The 9,863-nt window shown below is 34.6% G+C and overlaps 2 long non-coding RNA genes across 3 annotated transcripts; one reads left to right on the top strand and one right to left on the bottom strand.

Annotated features, from left to right (window-relative positions):
• Window positions 1-2,224: 2,224 nt before the first annotated feature.
• Window positions 2,225-3,795, bottom strand: LOC104121542 (uncharacterized). Its single transcript, XR_691964.4, has 3 exons — window positions 3,672-3,795; window positions 2,892-2,948; window positions 2,225-2,734 (listed from the first exon to the last, which is right to left on the bottom strand). It is a non-coding gene; the product is annotated as an uncharacterized lncRNA (long non-coding RNA).
• Window positions 3,796-3,897: 102 nt separating this feature from the next.
• Window positions 3,898-6,681, top strand: LOC104121543 (uncharacterized). 2 transcript variants are annotated; one of them, XR_691965.3, is made up of 2 exons: window positions 3,898-4,205; window positions 4,881-5,196. It is a non-coding gene; the product is annotated as an uncharacterized lncRNA (long non-coding RNA). The 2 variants fall into 2 exon arrangements; XR_011407790.1 differs by lacking the exon at window positions 4,881-5,196 and adding an exon at window positions 6,359-6,681 and having other exon boundaries at window positions 3,904-4,205.
• Window positions 6,682-9,863: the final 3,182 nt, after the last annotated feature.

Here is a 9,863-nt window from a genome sequence, read left to right as displayed (position 1 = left end):
CGGTCGCTTCGTTACCTTCTCCACCTCTTAAACAAATGATCATCCTCGAACGAGTTTTAGAAATGTACATGAGTTGCCAAAAAGGTGTGGATATTTGCTCTACATATCTGACTCGGTCTCCCAAGTTGCCTCCTCGCTTAGTTGGCCTCTCCAAAGCACCTTCACCGATGCTATCTCCTTTGACATGAACTTTCAAACCTGCCTATCCAAAATGGCCACATATTCTTCATCACAAGCCAGATTCTCATCTAACTGCACTATGCTGAAGTCCAAAATGTGCGACTTGTCTTCATGATACTTTCGGAGTATAGAACTATGAAATATCAGATAAACTCCTGATAGATGAGGAGGCAAAGTAAGCCTATAAGCAACCTCACCAACTCGCTCTAATACCTTAAATGGACCAATAAATCTTGGAATCAACTAGCCTTTCTTTCCAAAACTCATCATGCCCTTCATGGGTAAAATCTCAAAAGTACTTTTTCACCCTCGATAAATGTCATATCACAAACCTTTCTGTCTGCATAACTCTTCTGCCTGGACTGAACTGGATGAAATCGCTCCTGAATCAACTTCACTTTATCCAAAGCATCACGAACCAAATTTGTACCCTATCTAACCTCATTGTTGACACCCAATTTTGTCCATCTTTACTCCATATTATTCGAATGAGCTACTATTTTATTTAAAAGTCATAATAATATTTATATTGTTTTTATGTATTATTACAAGTAATACAACTTTTATTATTATTATTATTATTATTATTATTATTATTATTATTATTATTATTATTGTTGTTGTTGTTGTTGTTGTTGTTGCTGTTATTATATTTTCTATAATGTTTTTGTTATTACGTATTAGCAACTTTTTAAAATATAAAGCATTAGAAATTTATTTTTTTAACTTGTTCAAATAATTATATAAAATAGTATTTGTTTTTTTAACTTTTTGTGTCTTATTTTATGTACTAACTATTATTCCTAATTACTTTATTATTATAGAATTTTAATTTAATAGTAGTTCAATTATCAACCTTACGCCTAGCCCAAAAGATCAATTAAGCCCAAAATCCATCTTCTTTTAGCCTATCTTCCAGCCCCATAGCCCACCAAAGTAAAATCCCTCATCTAACCAATGAATCCCAAAACTATTCCAGATCTTCTTCCCCAAATTCCCGTCAACCCCATCACCGAACACCCATATTCCCCTCTTTCAATTATTTGAGTCACTATATGGTTAGTGCGCGTGCATAGCACGAGCCCAATACTGTAAAACTTGAAATCATCATTCACAATTAACTTTGTTATGATACGAAATTGCGAAAAAGATACAGAGACCTCATTGAAAAGTTGCACAATTTTAACATACATGAGAGTACTATTTGCATATTCTATTTACATATTGACAAAAGTAATAAACTCTACTTCGAAAGTTGCACAATTTTTACATCGGAGTTCTATTTACATATTAACAAAAGATATGGATTTGTAGAATTATGAAAAAAGATCAGGTTTGAGAACCCGTATAACATAATGTATTAATTAATATGACAATATTACTACCTACCTACCCTTTTAAATCATGTTGTTCAATCTAGAAATAATATCTTACTACTTGAAAATTCAGACGTTAACCACAAAAAATAATGTGTCTGTAGGTACATTAGTCCCTAAAAACAGATTGTTGTGAAATTTGTTAAATTTTTTATAGCTTTCCTGGAGTTGTTTGTAGAAAGCTCATATTTGGCTTTCACAATTGTTGGAAGACTCCAGGTTGTGAAAGAGATTGAATAATTTAAAATTTTAATGTAACAAGGATAGATCATTATAAGTTTTATTGGTAATTGGCATACCTTTTTTCAAGGCATTGTCCTTAATTACCATATATAGTTGTAACTCTGCCTATGAACAAAGAAATCTAATTGTTGAAGAGAAATTTTTAATAAACAAAAATTCAGGATTTGGTTCAAATAATATCTCCACAGAACTAAGTAAAAGAAAAAACTATCAAAATGTTAAGTTCCCTTGATATTAGCGTTATCCCAATGTTCTTCTCAAGCAAATTTCAGAATAAGCTTGATACCCTCTGTCCTACTTAGGCCATTGCAATTTTAACTTTATAGTATAAAAGTTGTAAACCTTCTATAATTTTCAAAGTTTTCAACTCTAACAGAAGCAAAGAAGATAAAGAATAATAATATACCAATCCTAACTACTTTTGATGAAACATAATTACACCTCTTATTATAAAACAATTACTTCTCTGTTTTCAAATGTACCATCAGCCAAATTATTACACAAGAAAATCAAGAAGAGTTACTTTTACCAAAATTGGAGGTTGTAACTATCTCATGTAGACAATGAATAATGACATTATGTGTGTTGAAGCTAGGATGCCTCTTATATTTCAAACTTCTCTGGTATTGATTATTGCAAATAATTTAAAAAATCCAGTTGGACAAATGTAGAGGTGCACGTCAAAGTTAATGTAACTGATCAAGATTTTAAATGCCGCCATTGAAGGCCATTTTCAGGCGGTATTATAAATTCTTTTAATAGGTCGATCATCTTCTTTCCTAAACATCATCTTGTGGCTCCTTATTAGGTTCGAGCACAAGCAATTCAAAGGTATTTCTAGAGACAAATTCAACCTTCAGTATTCATTGACAACTTTAAGTCTTCCCTTGTCTTCAGAGACTAAGTAACACAGCTAAAACCCTTCCAAGTAGAACCTATAAACGGGAAGCAAAAAAGAACAGTCAGGTACTAATTTCTAACATGTAAAGAGGAGCAACTTATCACAGTAAAAAAAAGATGAGGCAATGTAACAGGGGAGAAAAAGCAAACCACTAAATCTACTATAAAAGTGAAACAAAGACAATAACCTACCTAAATTCAGCTAGTTGGAGAAGCTAGTTGTGCGTGCTACTCGAGCAACAAATTTCTCTGAAATCACACCCAAAATATTAGAACTTTGATACAAAAAGATAGTAGCTTGAAAAAGAGGTAAATAATATTGTTCCTAATAGAATATTTTTAAACAATCTTGATTTATTATCATCTCTGACTCTCTAGTATGCAGTTTATGTTTTGTGCTTGATATTAACCTGTTTGCGAGAAGCGATGAATTTTTAATGATAAGAGAGCTCTGATTGATAGAAACATTGGCAGAATCAGAGCACGAAGCATTAGATTATTCAACGTTAATTGAACTATCAGAAAGACGCCGCATTTTCAATTCAATTCTGCTTCCTCATCTCATGCTAAAGGGCCTCTTTTGTCAAATTATATTTTTTCCAATGTTTGCTTATTTTTATGATTTTTATTCGTATTCGATATCTCTGCAGCTATTTAGGGAATATTTTTCTAAAGAACAAGTCTTTAGAAAAGAGTAAAGTGAAATTTGAGTTGAGAAGACCAAACAAAAAGGAAATAAAAATCAAATTAACTGAAATCTTAATCCAATTGCTTAGACCACAACTTAAAGTAGAAAGTATATTGGTAGATATCTTGCATATGAAAACAAATGGCATGAGATATAAAGAGAAACAAAGGGCACACAAAAAAAATCGAAAATAAAGAGCAGCAACAACAAAGGAGAATCGCAGACAAAATATGAAAAATAAAATAGAAAAAACAAATAAAATCAAAAATAGAAGAGACACTAACCTGAATTTGTAATACCCAAAGTAGAAAGGTCGAAAGAAAGAAGTGAGGAGAAGATTGAAAGAGAAGAAAATGCTGAAGAACAATCGAGAAGCAGTCAATTTTCAGAGAACATGAAATATTAATGGAGTTATTGATTGAGTGAAATGACAGTTTTACCCTTGAGCAAAATTTATAATTATGCCATTGGTCGACCACACTTGGCTTTTCTATATAATAAAATAAAATAAAATAATTTACTGTATTTAGCTTTTCTCTCTTTCCTTTTTTCTTTAAATTTTATTTTCTTGCCTTAATTATCCTACTCATTTCTTACTAATTATCATAGACAATCTCTTCCCTAATTACTCAAATCATAAAGTATTTCTTCTCTTAAAGAACGAATTTTAGCAGAAGATTTGGGTACGAATCTCTTTGGAGAATCAGTCTATGTTCAAGATGTCACCATATAGTTAAGAATTTCGAATTTCTCGCGAGTTTCACTCTCTCTATTATCAAGTTTGATTTGATATAATTTTTTCAGAGAATCTCAATCTTGTAAGTTTCTTTCCTTCTTGACATGATTTCTTGCTCTAATTATATAGTGGTCGAATTTGACATATACTTTTTTATATATAGAAAGAATCACTTTTTTCCCAAAGTTGTGGCCTCCGATTTCTGCTAATTGATTATGTCAAACACTAATTTTTAGCCTTAATTTCTGTTCTTTTAACTTAGAGCATTAACAATTTTTTAGCTATAAGTACTACTATTGTTAAGGCAGTGGAGGGAGGCTTTTGATCACTGCTTTAACCTCTGCTTCACTGCTACTATAGTTTTTTTTTTTTTTTCGCTACTTCTATGCTTTGCCGACCATAAGTCAAGGCAAAGCTTGGTTTTTTAATTAGTTTGATACAATCTGGATGTATCGAATTCGAGTATTGGTTTCTCATTATTGTTGTTCAAATTTTCGCACGTATTACTGCATACTTTGGAGAGTATCTGGCTTATTTGTTGCTGTTGAAGTTATTGGATTTCTAATCTTCTTATTATATTGTTATTCCGCTCTCCAACTAGTTAGTTCCGTGAACGACGCATCATAATTTCTTTATGTTAATTGTATGGTAGAATAGACTAGTTTTTTGTCCTCTGCTCTCTTAAAATTTTCGTCTCTTTTATTCTATTTGTGCGCTGTATTTGCTATGTGCGTTTGTTGCTTCTGTTCGGTTGTAGGGGCCTAGACTTGACAATTTTGGCCAAAGTTCAACTCTTCACACCTGAGTTTGGAGTAACAGGGGGATTAGGAAAGCTCATAAGAGTCTATGAGGAGTCTGCCAAAGTTTGAAGTTCAGTTAGTTAATTTCCTAGACTATAGTTATAAGCTTTATTCAGATAGCATGTAATAACTGAATGTAATAGTGAAACGAGGCTACTTGGGATAAGGGATATTTGATGCTTGTGTACTATGTGATTACCTGCTGTTATTTGCTTTCATTTCTTCTTGAAAACCTGTTAACACGTTAAATTGGATAGCTTTTGCATTTGAGCTTTCTGTGGTGTCTTGGTCCTTAATAAAGTTTTCTTACTAGTATGTTGGGCTCACTTTAAAAGATAAAGATTGTAAGTTTTTGCACGAAAGGGTATTTTCGTATTGTGAGGATGAGTGATACTGCAGGATGGGTGTTTTCATGCTATGAGGATGAGTGATATTGTAGGAAGAGTATTTCCGTGCAGATGAGGATTAGAGATATTAGCACGATGGGTATTTCCATGCGTTTTGATATGATATTAGCACGATGGGTGTTTCCATGCAATATGATATAATAGTGACACGATGGGTATTTCTATACAGTGAGGATGAGAGTTCATGTACGATGAATGCTTCAGTGCAGGCGAAGATGGGAGTCATGCATTATATTATGTTTATTCCTCATATACACATATATTTATCCTACCTTATTTGTTACTATTACATATACGCATCCTACCTTGTTTGCCACTGTTACAATATATGTATCCTACCTTTATTGCTACTGTTACATATATGCATCCTACCTTTATTGCTACTGTTACATATATGTATCCTTCCTTATTTGTTATTATTACACATATGCATCTTACCTTATTTGTTACCGTTACAAATATGCATAATAAGGATGAGAGTTATTGGCACATTATTTTTTTGTGCATGTGAGGGTTAGAGTTATTGGCACGATGAGTGTTTTCATGCGATGAGGATGAGAGTTATTAGCACAATAGGTGTTTTTGTGTGATTTGATATGATTATGACTCTTGTGTGGTCCTTTCAGTGATATGATTAATTATATGAGTTTTGGCCATGCATTAACATTTCATATTCATGTAGACGCATTCATATAAATGTTATTTGAAAGTTGATGTGAAATTGAATCTTGTACCCACATACACAGTCTATATTCACGTAGAAGTATTCGAGTAAATATTACTTGGTGTACATCTCCTTTGTATATGGATTTGGTACATTCATATATGCTTTTGACCTGTTTATTTATTAAAAAAAAACATGTTGTTATCTTCTTCCTTCAATGTGCACCTTCTTGTTGATATCCGCTATTTATTAGCTATTTCTTGGCTATTTTTTGTTATTGTATACCGTTTATGAGCTGCACATGTTACACAAAGTGAGTATCTTTTGTCTAAACCTCGCTAATATTTTGCTGAGGTCACTTAAGATACTTACTGAGTATATTGGATTGGTTCTACTCATACTACACTTCTACACCTTATATGCAAATTTTGGAGCTAAGCGGCTACAAAGTTCGAGGATGTACATCGAAGACTTCAACGTTCCAGTCTTTAACTACCATCTTGTTCATGGTAGTTTAGAATTATTTTCTGTTTATGTATATTCAAACATATGATGTATTTCTTCTTGCCAACGTTGTAAATTCCAAATCTTAGTTGCTCATGACTTGTACTATCAATTCTTAAGGATAGTTATATTAATTTCTACATTCTTATTTCTTTATTTATCGATGATTATCATTTAGGATGATGATATATATTAATTAGCTTACCTAGCGGGTTCGGTTAGGTGCCATCATGACTTAGTGTGATTTGAATCGTAAAACTTCAATCTTCAATGAAATTTCAAAAAGTCAACAAAAGTCAACCCGAACCCACATGATCAAAATCAAGTCCAAGGTCAAATCTCGTTGACCAATAACCCTACGAGTTCAAATATGTGATTTGTTTCCCAATCTGAGTTCAAATCGGTGTTCAAAAACTCAAATTACGCTCTCTTAAATTGTAGTAAAAAAACCCCAAGTTTCACTTTTAAATTCCACATTTTAGGTGTATAAATCCATTGCAAATCAATATATATGATCAAATACAAGTATAAAAGAATGCGTTACATATCATGATCGTGGATTCTAGTTCATGTGATCGCGAAGCACTGAGTTCCACAACTGGCTAGCCCTCTACGTGATCATATGACCTCCTACATGGTCGTGATTCATTCCTGCAAAAGCTACGCGACCATGGACTATTCCATACGATCGTGAACTCCAGCTGGACTCCCCTTCTACACAATCGCAACACAAGCCACGCGATCGCGATTCACTACCTGACACCAGAAAACCAGCAAACTCAACTTGGCTAAAAATGATTCAAAACTACTCCAAAACTCACCCGAGCCCCTAAATCATTCTAACAAGTCAGTATACCCTATACAAACTTGTCTAATGGCTCAAAATACTAAAAATAACATCAAAACCAGAATCGCGCATCAAATCAAAAATCTCAAACTTTCTTAAGTTCAAAATTCTAACTTCTGACTAGAATTGTTGAATCAACCCCGGGCCATATGAGACCCGAACCAAATATACGTACAATTCAAAAGTCAACATACAAACCTTTTGGAGCCCTCAAAATACCAATCCAGGGTTGTTCACCTAAAATGTTGACTTTGGTCAACTCTTCCAACATTAAGCCTCAACTTAGGAACGGTGTGTTGCAAATCATTCCCGAACCTCCCAAAAAATAAAATTTTCCATCCCCACAAGTCATAAAATATCAAATCAACCTATGGGAAGCATCAAATAGGGAAATGGGTCTCGACAACTGAAAATGACTGGTCGGATCATTATATTTGCCACTTCTTACACAAACGTTCATCCTCAAATGAGTTTAGAATTATACTGGATGGATGAAAAGATGTGGATATCTGCTCTTCATACCTGACATGGTCTCCCAGTAGCCTCCTCGCTCCATTGTCCTTTCCAGAACACCTTCATCGAAGCGATCTCCTTTGACCTCAACTTCTGAATCTGCCTGTCCAGAATAACTATCGGCTCTTCTTCATAGGCAAAATTCTTATCTAGATGCATTGTGCTGAAATCCAAATCATGTGATTTATCTTTATTATACCTTCAAAACATAGAAACATGAAATACCGGATGTACCCCCGATAGGTTAGGAGGCAAATCAACCCTATAAGCAACCTCAATAACTCTCTCCAATACCTCAAATGGCCCAATAAACCTCGGACTTAACTTTACCTTCTTTCCAAACCTCATCACACATTTTATGGGTGTAACCTTCAAAAGTACCTTCTCGCCCTCCATAAATGCCACATCACGAACTTTCTTGTCCGCATAAATCTTGTGCCTACTCTAAGCTGTCCAAAGCCGTTCTTGAATCAACTTCACCTTCTCTACCCCTAGATGGCTTTGAAGAAGGTAAAATTGATTCTAGAGCAGCTTCGTACAACATAGTCCAGGCAAAAGAGTTATGCTGATATGAAGGATCGTGATATGGTGTACATGGTGGGTAAGAAGGTTCTTCTCCGAGTTTCGCCTATGAAGGGCGTGATGAGATTTGGAAAGAAGGGCAAGTTGAGCCCAAGGTTCATTGGCCCATTCGAGATCTTGGAGAGAGTCGGGGAGGTTGCTTATAGACTTGCATTACCTCCTAGCCTAGATGGGTCACATATGATATTTCATGTTTCTATGCTTTTGAAGTACGATGAAGATAAGTCTCATGTTTTGGACTTCAGCACGGTTCATCTTGATGAGGATTTGACTTATGAAGAAGAGTCGGTATCTATTCTAGATCGGCAGGTTTGAAAGTTGAGATCTAAGGATATTTACTTTGTAAAAGTCCATTGGAGAGCTCAGACGACCAAGGAGGCTACTTGGGAGTCCGAGTCCGACATCACGAGTAGATATTCACATCTCTTTACTAGTCCAGGTACATTTCTTTGTCCATTCGAGGACTATTATTTCTTTTAGAAGTGAAGAATGTAATGACCTAATAGGTCATTTTGATTACTAGCTCCCTTTTTATGATTTGAGACCCTTTATAGCGCTATTTTATGATTTATGACTTGCGTGTGTGGTCCGTATTAATTTCCAGAAAGATTAAAGGTGAAGTTTTAAAGAAAACTTGATTTTTGAACTTGAAAATGGCTAGAGTTGACCACAGTCAATATTTTTGGTAATGACCCTGGATCGATGTTTTCTTATGATGATTTTGAACTTATACACATGTTTGGCTGGGGTCTCGGATGACCCGAGGCCGTTTCGGCGCTTAATGTGACAAGTTGGAAATTTGAAGTATGAACTTTGTAGTTCTTTGAGTTTTGGTGTTTGATTCTTGATTTTATATGTAATTTTGATGATTTGAGCTTATGAGCGAGTACATATGATGTTATTATACTTATGTGAATGTTCGAATTAGATTCCGAGGGGCTCAGGTGAGTTTCAGGCTGATTTGCTAGGATTTGAAATTTGTTGGTGCTGCAGGCCTCGCATTTGCAAGAGTCTGCTAGCAAATGTGAACCTCACAGTTGCAAGTGCTAGCTCATATTTATGATGTTGGGTAGGGGCTGGACAGCTTCACATTTGCGAAACTTTGGTTGCTTTCATGTTGCATTTGCGACTCTAGGGGAGAACGATGTAACAACCCAACTAGTATTTTCGTGTATTTGAGCTTCGTTCCCCTATTTGATTCCTCCCGTATGTGCATTTGTTGTTATGTGACTTGCATGAATGGTTGATTTTGTTTCAGGGACGTTTTGGAGTGAATTTGAACACTTAGTTCCAAGGTTGGAAGCTTAAGTTATAAGAGTTGACCGAGGTTTGATCTTCGAGTAAAAGACCTCAGAATGGTGTTTTGAAGGTTTCAATAGGTTTATATGGTGATTTTGGACATGGGCATATATCCGAATTTGGA

The sequence above is a fragment of the Nicotiana tomentosiformis genome, chromosome 5 (genome assembly GCF_000390325.3).
Source record: "Nicotiana tomentosiformis chromosome 5, ASM39032v3, whole genome shotgun sequence".
Classification (NCBI taxonomy): domain Eukaryota; kingdom Viridiplantae; phylum Streptophyta; class Magnoliopsida; order Solanales; family Solanaceae; genus Nicotiana; species Nicotiana tomentosiformis.
The sequence above is the reverse complement of the archived record's forward strand: the minus strand, read 5'-3'. Positions and strand labels throughout refer to the sequence as shown.